This window comes from Argopecten irradians, chromosome 12 (assembly GCF_041381155.1).
Source record: "Argopecten irradians isolate NY chromosome 12, Ai_NY, whole genome shotgun sequence".
Classification (NCBI taxonomy): Eukaryota; Metazoa; Mollusca; class Bivalvia; order Pectinida; family Pectinidae; genus Argopecten; species Argopecten irradians.
In genome coordinates, this window is record NC_091145.1 from 24,462,355 (window position 1) to 24,479,427 (window position 17,073).

The following is a 17,073-nucleotide window of genomic DNA, read 5'->3' on the forward strand; positions in this document are numbered from 1 at the left end:
CTATAAAGGGAACAATCAATCTTACAATCTCTACTCTAGCATTTGAGTATAAACCACTTTTGAACATAATTTTCTTCAGTGAACCCCACTTATTTTATCATATCTAGCACCAACATTGTCAGAATGACCTATAGCCACATATATTTTTTACTGTATTGACACTGATGGACTACAGCTGTATTTTAGAATTTCAGCAACTGCACGTATTTGACAGACCTTCTTTCAAGGTGAAACATTGTTTAAAAGGTGGACATTATAATTTGCAACATTGTTGGCATCTTTAAGTTTGAAATGTGTTGTTTTTCATGAATGTTGCGGGATGAAAATATACATTTAGTCATGCAGTGTCTATTTTGACTGGGATAGAAAGACAAATATGGATTGCTGACAGCTCTCTACTTATGTCGTTCTTAAATTAACATTTGCCAAAATAAAGCTTAACTATTTTAAAGTTATATGTGCCATATTTTTCATAGTCACGAATCAAGAAGACTTTTGATATGTTATTCAACTCCAAAAGTTACCAATATTTTGAGAATTACAATACTTTCAATGTATAGGTTTAAATTTTACAAGTACAATAGAGAACTGAAAATGATTTTTGGAAGTACTGCAAAAAATCCTTATATTAACATCTTTAGTGTAGTGAAATGAGTTCATACGGTCAGACCAGGAAGCTATATTATTGTCCACAATTTCATTGCACATTTTTACAGTATTATTAATAATTATAAAGTGATTTCTGAAGGTATGTTTCCATCTAAACGTGTATAAGGCATAAAAAACAAGAATTTCACAGTGCATAACCTATGTGTTCCAACTAACGTTTATAACGCATTATATACATTGTATGTTTGTCTGTCCATTTGAATGATTTTCACAGCTTTATTCATTAAAACTTATGGTCTTAAATAGATAATTGAAGAAAAAATAACATGTCCAGATTTGCGGCCAGTTACTGCACATATAACTTTAAGACACTGACTATCTTTTCACGAATGATTCATTTGCCTTTAAGACAGGGATGCAGGGCATGGTGAAAGTAAGGATTGTAACGTGTTCCATACGATGGTAGAGAAATGTGAATGGTCTATGTATAGAACCAGAACATTTAATAGGGATTGATTGTTACTCTGGTTCTGAAATGGTCCCTCACCGTTGTTATTTATAGTAACTGGTGATGATATATTCTGAGACAGTCCCTGATGTGAAGGTTGACATTCGTTATAACAGAAGCTGTAAATTCTGAGACGGTCCCTAATGCGCTAGTTGACATTCGCAATAATGGAAGATAAATGTCTTTTGAGATGGTCTCTAATGGAATGGTTGGCATTTACTGCTATATGGTACCTAGAGTAGAATTTTGTTTCTCCAGAATTTATTAATTATCTGATATAATTGGCAATGAAATATCAAATGCAATGTGTTCACATTCTAACAGCATCAAAAGTTCTTTTTTCTCTCCCAAATATTTAATAAATAATTGTGAACATTTTATTGGACTTCATGTTTTTTCTTTGTTTAAGCTTATTTTTAGTTTTAAATTATTTGATTGGAACTGTCATTCTTGAGTTTTGTTTTGATTTCTACCAAAAGAGTTTTATGGCAAGAGTTATTACCCCTTATGGTTTATGTACTGTTATATCATATCATAAAATATATGATTAATATATTAAAAAAAATAGCCTATGTCGGTATGTTATTTAAGTCACACAAATACACAGTTTGTCAGAATGTATGATTTGATTTGTTTTTCTGTAAGCATTAAAGTGGTGGCCGTATGATTTAGGTGACATTTCAACATTATACTAATCTAATCCGCCATCTTCCACTTACAGCAGATGCCAGCCCTGGTATACTGATACTTCTCTCAATATATATACATTCCAGCTTCTCTCCACGGCCTAAACCTGCCTTAAAATGTCCCTGGCTGTTAATTCAGTATTTTCATAGAGTTATTTCCCTTGTGGTAAAACTAAATTTCTGACATCATTAATTTATGAGCGAATTAACACATATCGTTTTCTCAAAAAAATATTACGTTACTCTCATATACACTGCCCCCAAAAGTTCTGTTACATGTGCAGGTTTACAAATAAATCATGTTAATACAGCTATCAGTATATATATATATCATGTTATTTATTAACTATTAACTTATCTATCCTCTTTAACTCATTAAAGGACGTTACAATCAATACGACCTACCTGCAAGCAAGGGCAGATTACTCTTTAATGATGCAGAGATGGAATAGAGTGTACTCAATTACATAAAAAAAAATAACAAATTCATATTTATACATCATGCAGTTTAAGCATTGAATATTGCCGTCAATCATCACAATAAAATAAATAATTTCACACAATGATTCTGTTTCTATAGTTACTAATATGCTGCAATATATTTTCTTTTGTTTTACAGATGAGAGATAACTGTCATGGTTACTTCGAAGAAGAAAAAGATGTTGAGATGGTCCCTTTGTGTCACATCCTAGCCATTTGATTTAATATGGTAAGAAATAATTTTAATATAGCCATAAATATGTCGCACAGTAGCCATCATATTTAATAGTAATAACTTGTTGTGAAATAATGATGGTTAGGTAAATAGATTGATAAGGTACAAACTCTTTATAGCCTGACCATTTTGTCAAATTATTGTGTTTGTAGAACAGGGAAAATTGTCATTGTTTTCCACGAATCAGGCTTTTTGAGTACACTTTCCATCTAATGAGTTTGCGGTGTCCATATTTATGAGATCTAGTCTAAAACAGCCAATAGTTAGACTTAATCACTATGACAAGACAAATCGACCAGCCGTGTTGTCCAGCTCTGTTGATTTGATAAGTGGTCAATGACAATTGCCTTGTCAGGCGATTCTGTCTCCCCATGTTTTAGTACACACAACAGATCCCAATACAAATTAATTCAGATTGCTCTTTCAGGCAGAAAACATCTTATCGTTAATGTTTATGACAAAACGTACATTTGATTGCCCATACCTTGTAAAGTCTACCCATTAAATATGCCTTTTACTGAGAAGATATAAAAAAAATTATAGCAAGACATTTTTATATGAAGAAGCTTTTCTGTATTGCTCTTTTTGAAGAGATTTAATCCTGCTTTTGTATTTTATACTGTCTTAAATTATACTGTAACAAAAATCTCCCTGTGGTAGTTTTTCTCTTCATGTTTATTTTATCCCTTTGCCATAAAATGGATGTCATATATGTATTACAAACATTGACACTGTCCTGTTTTATTTGGGGCTGTCCGTATTCCTGTCTTACATTTGTTTAGGGAGGCTGGCGTATTTCTGTCTTACATCTTGTTTAGGGAGGCTGGCGTATTTCTGTCTTACATCTTGTTTAGGGAGGCTGGCGTATTTCTGTCTTACATCTTGTTTAGGGAGGCTGGCGTATTTCTGTCTTACATCTTGTTTAGGGAGGCTGGCGTATTTCTGTCTTACATCTTGTTAAGGGAGGCTGGCGTATTTCTGTCTTACATCTTGTTTAGGAAGGCTGGCGTATTTCTGTCTTACATCTTGTTAAGGGAGGCTGGCGTATTTCTGTCTTACATCTTGTTTAGGGAGGCTGGCGTATTTCTGTCTTACATCTTGTTTAGGGAGGCTGGCGTATTTCTGACTTACATTTTGTTTAGGGAGGCTGGCATATTTCTGTCTTACATCTTGTTAAGGGAGGCTGGCGTATTTTTGTCTTACATCTTGTTTAGGGAGGCTGGCGTATTTCTGTCTTACATCTTGTTTAGGGAGGCTGGCGTATTGCTGTCCTACATCTTGTTTTGGCGTATTGCTGTCTTAATCTTGTTTAGGGAGGCTGGCGTATTTCTGTCTTACATCTTGTTTAGGGAGGCTGGCGTATTTCTGTCTTACATCTTGTTTAGGGAGGCTGGCGTATTTCTGTCTTACATCTTGTTTAGGGAGGCTGGCGTATTTCTGTCTTACATCTTGTTTAGGGAGGCTGGCGTATTTCTGTCTTACATCTTGTTTAGGGAGGCTGGCGTATTTCTGTCTTACATCTTGTTTAGGGAGGCTGGCGTATTTCTGTCTTACATCTTGTTTAGGGAGGCTGGCGTATTTCTGTCTTACATCTTGTTTAGGGATCTTGTTTAGGGAGGCTGGCGTATTTCTGTCTTACATCTTGTTTAGGGAGGCTGGCGTATTTCTGTCTTACATCTTGTTTAGGGAGGCTGGCGTATTGCTGTCTTACATCTCTTTAGCTTTGATTCAGTATTGTATGAAATAATATATTATAGACTTGCATTCAATTCTGTATTGTATGAAGCAGTACAATATAATAAGACTAGTTGTAATTCTGTTTCGTATGAATTAATACAATATAGATCTAGTGTGACAAGTTGATTAATTCATCCAAAACTCATTAAATACATGACAGAACTGACCAGCTTTGTGTGACATTGTATATCTGTAAACATTGTTAGTTAGTGACAGATCCAGGTGAGATGATAAGTAGATTATCAGATTTAAATTATTCACAATAGATAATTCATAAATAAGATATTTTTATATACTATAGGCATGTTGACTTCTGATGATATGTAAATATTTTGGAGCATAATGAAGTTTTCAGTGATAGAACACATGTATTTGATGTGAAGAGTTGATGAGGGTCTAGTAGACAAACAGTTATTGAATCTTAGTGGGAGACAGGTAGTGTCCATTGACGCATTAATTATTTATGTGAGGAGGGAAAGCTATCCTGAGTAATGTCGGTCAGATAGGTATTGTCAATGTGCACTCTCCTGTACAAGATTGCAAAATGTGTCGGATATTCCGTGAAAGACTTTCTATTAAACTATTTTTTCAGGTACAACAGGGTACTGTGTTTATCATCACATTGTTAATTATCTTTTTACATTATCGAGATGAGATAACGATTTTGATGCTGTATTACAAGGTTTTATTTAGTATTTTTAATTTTCCTTCAATTAACAAAAACTTTAATTATTTATATATTTCCTTCCCGGTGCCCATTATCTTGTCTTTTCTCAAACAGTGCAGACGGTCGGAGCCTATAAATGCTGGCTAGGACTGTATCTTGGGAAGTTTAACTTTCAATTTATAAGTTAATTTAATGAAGATTAAAACCGTGATAGGCATAAGACCAGTGGTGTGTTTTCCCTGTGGACACTGTGGTATATGGCAGATACTTATAACTCAGTTACACACCAACCCCCCAACAGTTTACACTAACAAGGTAAACACTAATGGCGAGTATTAAATAGAAATGTTCCATGGAGTCTTCAAGCAGTAGTCTGTTGTAGATTTCAAGACTAATGAGACATACCAGGAGACTTGTATATTTCCAAGACTCAAGACAGAATTGGAAACAGACTCTGCACTGATTAGGAGACTCATAATTTTCAAGACACGACACAGACTAGGAGACTAGTTGATTTTGATCGAGACACGACACAGACTAGGAGACTCATAATTTTCGAGACACGACACAGACTAGTAGACTCATAATTTTGAGACACGACACAGACTAGGAGACTCATAATTTTCGAGACAAGACACAGACTAGGAGACTCATAATTTTCGAGACACAACACAGACTAGTAGACTCATAATTTTTGAGACACGACACAGACTATGAGACTCATAATTTTCGAGACACGACACAGACTAGGAGACTCATAATTTTCGAGACACGACACAGACTAGTAGACTCATAATTTTCGAGACACGACACAGACTATGAGACTCATAATTTTCGAGACACGACACAGACTAGTAGACTCATAATTTTCGAGACACGACACAGACTAGGAGATTCATAATTTTCGAGACACAACACAGACTAGGAGACTAGTTGATTTTGATCGAGACATGACACAGACTAGGAGACTCATAATTTTGGAGACACGACACAGACTAGGAGACTAGTTGATTTCGAGATGCGACACAGACTAGGAGACTCCGATTTTGAGACATGACACAGACTAGTAGATTTGAAGATTTGGAGACACAACACAGACTAGTAGATTTGTAGATTTTAAGAATCTAGGTTATGTACCCAATGTCACACATATTAGTGTACCATAGACTTGACGTCAGTTTCTAGACTGTAAAAGTAATGATGACATTTTGCTTGATGATTTTTGTCTCTGTGTGAGTGTGTCATGTTTTAACCAAAGTTTAAACCAGGGGGAGATAATCTTGATGGTGAAGCTACAGGGGCTGCTGAACCAATAGGGAACACAGAACCTACAGGGATGCTGAACCCACAGGGGATGCTGAACCTACAGGGGATGCTAAACCAACACGGAATGCTCAACCTACAGGGGATGCTGAACTCACAGGGGATGTTGAACCTACAGAGGGTGCTGAACCTACAGGGGATGTTGAACCAACGGGGGAGCTCAACCTACAGGGGATGCTGAACCAACAGGGGATGTTGAACCTACAGGGGGTGCTCAACCTACAGGGGATGCTCAAACTACAGGGGTGCTCAACCTATAATGGATGCTAAACCTACAGGGGATGCTGAACCTACAGGGGGTGCTGAACCTACAGGGGGTGCTGAACCTACAGGGGATGTTGAACCTACAGAGGATGCTGAACCTACAGGGGGTGCTAAACCTACAGGGGATGCTGAACCTACAGGGGATGCTGAACCTATAGGCGTGCTCAACCTACAGGGGGTGCTCAACCTACAGGAGATGTTGAACCTACAGCGGATGCTGAACCTACAGGGGATGCTGAACCTACAGGGGATGCTGAACCTACAGGGGATGCTGAACCTACAGGGGATGCTGAACCTACAGGGGATGCTGAACCTACAGCGGATGCTGAACCAACAGGGGATGCTGAACCTACAGGGGATGCTAAACCAACACGGGATGCTGAACCTACAGGGGATGCTGAACCTACAGGGGATGCTAAACCTACAGGGGATGCTAAACCAACACGGGATGCTGAACCAACAGGGGATGCTGAACCTACATGGGGATGCTGAACCTACAGCGGATGCTGAACCAACAGGAGATGTTGAACCTACTAGGGTCATAATGAAACTACATGGGGTATTGAAACTTGTTCCTTTTCACTGCTGCGTAGCATGTAAAGAATGGTACGGAAACAGGTGTCATTTTAACGTCAATTCAGTGATTCATTGAACTAGCTTTGTGGCATTGCATTCATGATTACCAATGAATACCACATTATAGGTGTGAATCTACTGTGAACAGGGAATAGACAACTTTGATACCTCTAATTAGATAACTATATATAACTGGTCATCACTGACCTTTGAAGGTACACATTATAAATGTGTCAGAAATACCTAATAGCCTTGGTCTATATTAACAATACTATGATTATAGCAACACGATTTTTTTTAATCTCGGCTTATAGTATAAATGGAATAATAGGGGGAAATGATGTCCATTTCATTCTGACAGGTTCTAATTTGGAAAATAACCTTTTCATACTTTTATTCCCCCTTCAGCATTGAATCTACTAGGGTATAACCTTTTGTCATTCTTTTTACTGAGAGAAATGTTAAAATGGTATTCATTTTACTGAGAGAAATGTTCATTTGGTATTCATCTTACTGAGGAAAATGTTCATTTGGTATTCATTTTACTGAGAGAAATGTTAAAATGGTGAGAGAAATGTTAAAATGGTATTCATTTTACTGAGAGAAATGTTAAAATGGTATTCATTTTACTGAGAGAAATGTTAAAATGGTATTCATTTTACTGAGAGAAATGTTAAAATGGTATTCATTTTACTGAGAGAAATGTTCATTTGGTATATTCATTTTACTGAGAGAAATGTTAAAATGGTATTCATTTTACTGAGAGAAATGTTAAAATGGTATTCATTTTACTGAGAGAAATGTTCATTTGGTATTCATCTTACTGAGGAAAATGTTCATTTGGTATTCATTTTACTAAGAAAAATGTTGAATTGGTATAATTTTAATGAGAGAAATGTTGAATTGGTATTCATTTTACTTGGAGAATTGTTGAATTCATATTCTTTTTACAAAGAGAATTGTTGAATTTGTATTCATTTTAATAAGAGAATTGTTGAATTGGTATTCATTTTACTGAGAGAAACGTTGAATTGGTATTCATTTTACGAAGAGAATTGTTGAATTGGTATTCATTTTTCTAAGAGAATTGTTGAATTGGTATTCATTTTATTAAGAGAATTTGTTGAATTGGTATTCATTTTACCAAGAGAATTGTTGAATTGGTATTCATTTTTCTAAGAGAATTGTTGAATTGGTATTCATTTTATTAAGAGTATTTGTTGAATTGGTATTCATTTTACCAAGATAATTGTTTAATTGTTATTCATTTTACTGAGAGAAGTGCTAAATTGGTATTAAGTTTACTGAGAGAAAAGGTAAATGGTATTTATTTCGCTAAGAGAAATGTTGAATCAGTATTCATTTTACTGTGTCATAAAGATTGAATTGATATTCATTTTACTCTGGATGTCTGAGTGATTTAACTGGGTTTGATGTTATTATGAGAAAAATTGAAAAGTATTCATTGAACTGTGAGACAAAATCTTGCCTTTAATTGTACAAAAATGTGTTTTCATTCTTTGTAGTTTATAAAAATCATTAATAGTCATTATTTTGTACTCTGACCAAGTTTGATTTTCTACATTTTTTAGCTACAACTGACTTTGTTTTTTTCATGCCCTTGAGATAATTTTAAATTGTTGTATTATTTTGCTGATTTGTTTCACATGAGTTACTTTAGTTAAATATTTCCAAGCTTCCAAAAGAGTCTCTGATGTACATACAGATGAGAATTAAAAAGCTATGATACCGTATCAGTCACTGACAGATATCCCCCAAATTAGTTTTCACAGTCGACCGTAATTTTATCAGATTATAGAGATTAACCAAACATTGAAAATACATAATGTTATACCTACTACTGGTAAATTATCACGTTTACAGAAAATATTGTATGTATCTGACCAGTATAGAGCTCGGTTCTGAGATATTGGTCCATCTGATCAATGTGAGATAAAGTGGCCATAATATATAATATTTTATGTGTGTTTAAATGGCTTCGTGCCAGGTTTATAATTACCCCGAGAATTGATCATGGACTGTCGGGCCTATTTATGAATACTGACTCGGATATATAAATCAGAATTGATGGTAATATAATAAGAACCAATACTGTAGAATGTTTCCACTTCCCTATGTTATATGGATTGATCAAAATTGCAATATATAATTGTATAATTAATTCTGCTAGATTTATCCTTCGAAGAAAATCTCTCCCTCATTTACAGTACCTATCTATAGAATAAATTTATTAATTGCAAATTTAGATCAATACATTTCTATTTTGCTAAATACCACAAAGTCTGTATGCACAGTATTTAAATTTATATGTATAATCTGATCTCTAGTCTCTATCTGGTTTGATAATCAGATAACAGGGAAAAATTAAAGAAAAAAATTGATCTGCTTTAAATATTAAGAAATCTTTAAACATTGATTTCTGTGTAAATTAAAGATTTGACTTAAATCTGAGATAATTGTCGAGAGTACTAACCTGTTGAGAGTGAGATAAATCCCAACACACACACCTTACAATGGCTATGTTCACACTGACTGACTACACCTCTACGCCAGCAGCAGCAGGTCCGCCTCTCTGTGTCCAAGCTATTGATCACACTACCTATACCCCTGCCTATAGCATCTCCATACCTCTAATGCTATACTGCTGCTGTGCCATCTCACTGTACCTAACACATTCTCTCATCTCTCGCCTTCTCCTAATGCTCTCTCTCTTACTCTTTCTCTCTTTCCTCTCTATACTTTCTCTAATGCTATCTCCTTCTCCTATAATTCTCTCTAATTGTTTTTTTCTCTCTTTTACTCTCTCTTTCCTCTCTATACTTTCTCTAAAGCTCTCTTTTTCTCATTATGCACTCTCACACTCCCTTTCTCTCTATTTCTCTCTCTCTTTCCTTTCTATACTTTTTCTAATGCTCTCTCCTTCTACTGCTCTCTCTCTCTCTCACTCTTCCTTTCTCTCTGTTTCTCTCTCCTCTCTTTCCTCTCTTTATTTCTCTAATGTTCTCTTTCTTTCCTAATGCTCTCTCACTCTTCCTTTCTCTCTATTTCTCTCTCTCTTTCCTCTCTATACTTTTTCTAATGCTCTCTCCTTCTACTGCTCTCTCTCTCTCTCTCTCTCTCTCACTCTTCCTTTCTCTCTGTTCCTCTTTTCTCTCTTTCCTCTCTTTATTTCTCTAATGTTCTCTTTCTTTCCTAATACTCTCTCACTCTTCCTTCCTATCTATTTATCTCTCTCTTTTCTATACTCTCTTTAATGCTATTGCCTAATTTCCCAATGCTCTCTCACACTCTTCCTTTCTCTCTATTTCTCTCTCTTTCCTCTCAATGCTCACTTTAAAAGCTTACCTAATACTTTTTCTCGCCATCTCCATTCCTAACACTTTCTATAATTTTCTATATAATGCTCTCTTTTTTTCCATTTGTTCAGTAACTTAAGTGACAGAAAAGTTGTTCAGTTACTTAGGAGACCATTTGTTCAGTAACTTAGGTGACCATTTGTTCAGTAACTTAGGTGACCATTTGTTCAGTAACTTAGGTGACCATTTGTTCAGTAACTTAGGTGACCATTTGTTGCATGCCCTGTAACCATTGTCCGATTACCATGGTAGCTGTTATAAGTATCCAGTAACCAGTTTCCCCCTCAAGTCTTTGATTATACGGTTGTATTCTTCAGCTCTTATTGATTTGCCTTATATCACGATATCTCGGTGAGAACATGTGGTCCTTGAGAAATTAATAGATACTCAAGTGGCTAGTTATTTGATTGCCCTGGGGCAAGCTAAATGGTCAGTTTACAAGGACACTATTGGAAATCTGCAGCAAAAATTGACAAAGGCTGTACTTCAAATATTAAAACTTTTAACCAATACGTAATGTATATTGAAAATATGGACCAAAATTGACCAGCTGTGTTCTGTAAATATTGGAGAACTTTTACCCCATCCACTGCTGCTACAGATAGAGAGGAATTATAACCATTGATGTTGCCGAGGGATTTAGAGTCGGCTGAACATGTTTACCAAGCACTTTACTGGTCACTGTGTAATGATGGCTGATGGTCAAATGGTCAGTTCCTGGGAAACTATGGCCCGTCCTACTGTGAGGCAATGATGATAGTATGAATCAGGATCCTAATGAGCTCATTTTAGCCAGTTTGTTATGTTTCCTCCTAAGTATCGTGTTGGCAGTTATTGACACTATAGCTGTCCATGTAATTATCTATGGTTAAACTTTGGTAGAAACGTTCTGTTGGGGTGGCCCTGTACTTCGTTGTGTACAATATGTAGATCATGGAATAACTAGCATTGATCCTTCTGGCTAGCAAGATATCATCATGGAATACCTACAATATGTAGATCATGGAATAACTAGATCTTTCTGTCAAGTGTGAGATGTGCATGGAGCATCTAGATCTTTCTGTCAAGTGTGAGATGTCCATGGAACACCTAGATCTTTCTGTCTAGTGTGAGATGTCCATGTAACACATAGATATTTCTGTCTAGTGTGAGATGTCCATGGAACACCTAGATCTTTCTGTCTAGTGTGAGATATGTCCATAGAACACCTAGATCTTTCTGTCAAGTGTGAGATGTCCATGGAACACCTAGATCTTTCTGTCTAGTGTGAGATGTCCATGGAACACCTAGATCTGTCTGTCTAGTTTGAGATGTCCATGGAACACCCATAGATATTTCGTCTAGTGTGAGATGTCCATGGAACACCTAGATCTTTCTGTCTAGTGTGAGATACCCCATAGAACACCTAGATCTTTCTGTCTAGTGTGAGATATCCATGGAACACCTAGATCTTTCTGTCTAGTGTGAGATATCCCCATAGAACACCTAGATCTTTCTGTCTAGTGTGAGATATCCCCATGGAACATCTAGATCTTTCTGTCTAGTGTGAGATATCCATGGAACACCTAGATCTTTCTGTCTAGTGTGAGATGTCCATGGAACACCCAGATCTTTCTATCTAGTGTGAGATGTCCATGGAACACCTAGATCTTTCTGTCTAGTGTGAGATATCCATAGAACACCTAGATCTTTCTGTCTAGTGTGAGATGTCCATGGAACACCTAGATCTTTCTGTCTAGTGTGAGATGTCCATGGAGCACCTAGATCTTTCTGTCTAGTGTGAGATGTCCATGGAGCACCTAGATCTTTTTCTGTCTAGTGTGAGATGTCCATGGAACACCTAGATCTTTTTCTGTCTAGTGTGAGATGTCCATGGAACACCTAGATCTTTCTGTCTAGTGTGAGATGTCGATGGAATACCTAGATCTTTCTGTCTAGTGTGAGATGTCCATGGAACACCTAGATCTTTCTGTCTAGTGTGAGATATCCCCATGGAACACCTAGATCTTTCTGTCTAGTGTGAGATGTCCATGGAACACCTAGATCTTTCTGTCTAGTGTGAGATGTCCATGGAACACCTAGATCTTTCTGTCTAGTGTGAGATGTCCATGGAATACCTAGATCTTTCTGTCTAGTGTGAGATGTCCATGGAATACCTAGATCTTTCTGTCTAGCGTGAGATGTCCATGGAACACCTAGATCTTTCTGTCTAGTGTGAGATATCTCCATAGAACACCTAGATCTTTCTGTCAAGTGTGAGATGTCCATGGAACACCTAGATCTTTCTGTCTAGTGTGAGATATCCCCATAGAACACCTAGATCTTTCTGTCTAGTGTGAGATGTCCATGGAACACCTAGATCTTTCTGTCTAGTGTGAGATATCCCCATAGAACACCTAGATCTTTCTGTCTAGTGTGAGATATCCCCATAGAACATCTAGATCTTTCTGTCTAGTGTGAGATGTCCATGGAACACCCAGATCTTTCTATCTAGTGTGAGATGTCCATGGAACACCTAGATCTTTCTGTCTAGTGTGAGATGTCCATGGAACACCTAGATCTTTCTGTCTAGTGTGAGATGTCCATGGAACACCTAGATCTTTCTGTCTAGTGTGAGATGTCCATGGAACACCTAGATCTTTCTGTCTAGTGTGAGATATGTCCATAGAACACCTAGATCTTTCTGTCTAGTGTGAGATGTCGATGGAACACCTAGATCTTTCATGTCTACCTAGATCTTTCTGTCTAGTGGGATATGTCCCCATGGAACACCTAGATCTTTCTGTCTAGTGTGATATATCCCCATAGAACACCTAGATCTTGCTGTCAAGTGTGAGATGTCCATGGAACACCTAGATCTTTCTGTCTAGTGTGATATATCCCCATAGAACACCTAGATCTTGCTGTCAAGTGTGAGATGTCCATGGAACACCTAGATCTTTCTGTCTAGTGTGAGATATCCCCATAGAACACCTAGATCTTTCTGTCTAGTGTGAGATATCCCCATGGAACATCTAGATCTTTCTGTCTAGTGTGAGATATCCCCATAGAACATCTAGATCTTTCTGTCTAGTGTGAGATGTCCATGGAACACCTAGATCTTTCTGTCTAGTGTGAGATGTCCATGGAGCACCTAGATCTTTCTGTCTAGTGTGAGATGTCCATGGAACACCTAGATCTTTCTGTCTAGTGTGAGATGTCCCATGGAACACCTAGATCTTTCTGTCTATGTGAGATGTGATGGAAACCTAGATCTTTCTGTCAGTGTGAGATCCATGAACACCTAGATTTTTCTGTCTAGTGTGAGATGTCCCATGGAACACCTAGATCTTTTTCTGTCTAGTGTGAGATGTCCATGGAACACCTAGATCTTTCTGTCTAGTGTGAGATGTCCATGGAACACCTAGATCTTTCTGTCTAGTGTGAGATGTCATGGAACACCTAGATCTTTCTGTCTAGTGTGAGATGTCGATGGAATACCTAGATATTTCTGTCTAGCGTGAGATGTCAATGGAACACCTAGATCTTTCTGTCTAGTGGGATATATCCCCATAGAACACCTAGATCTTTCTGTCTAGTGTGAGATGTCAATGGAACACCTAGATCTTTCTGTCTAGTGAGATATATCCCCATAGAACACCTAGATCTTTCTGTCTAGTGGGATATATCCCCATAGAACACCTAGATCTTTCTGTCTAGTGGGATATATCCCCATAGAACACCTAGATCTTTCTGTCTAGTGTGAGATGTCAATGGAACACCTAGATCTTTCTGTCTAGTGAGATATATCCCCATAGAACACCTAGATCTTTCTGTCTAGTGGGATTTATCCCCATAGAACACCTAGATCTTTCTGTCTAGTGTGAGAACTACCACATCTTAGATTCTACATGTTTAACACACACATTGATAATTAACACCTTGTCAACCTGTGAACAATTGACAAGTTTACACTCTAATTATAGTACACTCCATCTCTTCTTGGCACTCAAGCACTTGAGGATTGCAACAACAAAATTGTCTAATTGGTGTGGTGTTATTAGACATTCAGTTGATAAGTCTTCATTGACACAGGGGATAGAATTTGTTTTAACTGTGGGAGTGTGTTCTTTATCTGTATAGTATAACATTAAAAAAAGCCTTGTTCCTATCAGAGGTGAGCAGGGCAGGGATTGATTTAGGAGCTAATGTCAGGTGGGAAAAGGTGGGTTTTCATAGTGTGGAGATTCACATTGAGTATGAATACCATAGAGATATGCCTAATAGTTATAGCATTAGGCTGACTATTTACTTAATTTTTTATTGTTTTTATTTACCTGAAGTTTATAAAAAAAATCTTGAAACATTAATATTATTTGAATGCTTCTTAAATGTTTTGTTATAATAAGGAAATGATAATAAATCAGTATGCCTGCTTGGTATATAATGTACAGATACTGTGTAGTTCAAACAATATACTAAAACACTTAAAGGCTGTCTATTGATACCGGAGGTAAACGGTTTTATGTATAAAATGCTTCCTAAACCATCTATAACCTCATTATTTATATAGACTGACTCAAAGAATGTGGCGAGCAATCTAGTTTATAATAAAGCTTATTGCTGCACTATCTGCTATCTGAAAAGCCCTGTTGTTGGACTCAAAAACGCTTGTTAGCTCGAGTCTGTTGGATTTCTGGTATAGACAACACATGTTCACGAAGAATCCACTGTCTACAGAGGCATCTATACAAGCTTTGTAGGATTCAGTTTTCTGCTAGCTTTATGCTCGATTCTACATACCAATTTCAAACAAAAAATGACACCATCATATCAAATGAAGTGTGGAAAAAACAAGTGATTGACTGGAGTCTATATAAGCATGAAAAGCGTCAGACCAATACAGTAGTTAATTAAACCAAAATGTTACATGCCCAGGGCAAAAAGCGGTTAAATTTTAAGCATTGAAGATGCAAATTATTGTTTGCCTGAAGCTAAGAGTAAATATTTATGATGCTATTGTTGTACACTTACTGTACATTTTATTAGGAAGCGATGCCTACACATGCATCAAACAGCATTACCACAGCATAACAAGGCAAAGGTTCTAATAGTCTATCAAAGTCACTGGTCTGTCTTCTCCATGCTATTTCCAATAATTATTTATTTCTTCTTAAAATATCGAAATGCGTGTCTTTGTTTAAATATTTCTAATAATTATTCATTTCTTCAAAAAACATTGATAAGTGTGTCTTTTTCATACCTTTTTCTAATAATAATTATATCTTCTTAAAATATCGAGACACATGTCTTTTTCATAGCTCTAATCATTTTTTTCTAAAAATATCGAAATGACAGGTCTTCTACGTAGCTCTTTCCAATAAAAATTAATTTCTTGTATAAATTATATGATCACTTCTGTATATGTGACCCCTATCTTTTTAATGTTCCTTTTTATGATTGACATTTTATGTCTGCATCAACAGTGATTGTCTCCTGTGTAAACAAGGAAAGGGGGAGTGGATTATTCTTTCTAAAGATAATAGCCTTTTATACCCACCTACACGTTTCTGTTATTTTCAGCACCCAAACCAGTGTAGAGTGATTAGAAACCTACCATGCAAGCTTGACTGCTATGTAGAACTGTGTAGTATATAAGACTATGGTCTAGGAAATAGCTGGACACTAGAACCTTGTTAAAGTCTCCGTATACGTACTTACAGTATAATCTTCATTAGTTACCACCTCTGTATAACAAACACCTGCTTTATAAGACCACTTTTCTAGACATGACTTCGTTTTCAACTGGTCGCCATTGAAGTTACAATTGTTGTGAACGTAACTCAAAAAGACCCATTCTTGTGAGAGTTTGAATCACATGATGAGGACTCATCCATGATATCAGATTGTTTGCAGTGGGACCCACTTAACTACTCTTTAATTCCTTTGACTTTCAATTTTGTCTGATTTTTGCATGATTTAAAACAGGCATTTTTTTTCAAAATTTGTTTAAATGGTCATGGCGCGGCGTCCGTCGTCCGTCGTCCGTCCGTCGTCCGTCGTCCGTCGTCCGTCCGTCGTCCGTCGTCCGTCCATCGTCCGTCCGTCCGTCCGTCCGTCTCTCCGTCAACATTTCCTTTAAATCGCTACTAGTCATAGAGTTCTGCATGGATTGTAACCAAATTTGGCCACAAACATCCTTGGGGGAGGGGGAACAGAACTTGTATAAATTTTGGCTCTGACACACCCCGGGGGCAGGAGGGGCGGGGCCCAATAGGGGAAATATAGGTAAATCCTTTAAATCGCTACTTGTCATCGAGTTCTGCATGGATTGTAACCAAATTTGGCCAGAAACATCCTTGGGGGAAGGGGAACAGAACTTGTATAAATTTTGGCTCTGACCCCCGGGGGGGCAGGAGGGGCGGGGCCCAATAGGGGAAATAGAAGTAAATCCTTTAAATCGCTACCAGGTACTTGTCATAGAGTTCTACATGGATTGTAACCAAATTTGGCCACAAACATCCTTGGGGGAAGGGGAACAGAACTTGTATAAATTTTGGCTCTGACCCCCCGGGGGCAGGAGGGGCGGGGCCCAATAGGGGAAATAGAGGTAAATCCTATAAATCGCTACC

The 17,073-nt window shown here is 37.0% G+C and overlaps 2 protein-coding genes across 4 annotated transcripts in view; one reads left to right on the forward strand and one right to left on the reverse strand.

The window, feature by feature from the left end:
• LOC138336415 (G-protein coupled receptor dmsr-1-like) overlaps nucleotides 1-10,215 on the reverse strand; it is a 31,668-nt gene extending 21,453 nt beyond the window's left edge. The window contains exon 1 of the mRNA XM_069285903.1: nucleotides 9,580-10,215. The gene's annotated coding sequence lies outside the window, so the exon portion shown is untranslated. The remainder of the gene's footprint in view (nucleotides 1-9,579) is intronic.
• Nucleotides 1-17,073, forward strand: part of LOC138336414 (protein MON2 homolog) — a 576,914-nt gene that overhangs the window by 325,319 nt on the left and 234,522 nt on the right. The gene's annotated exons all lie outside the window — the stretch shown is intronic.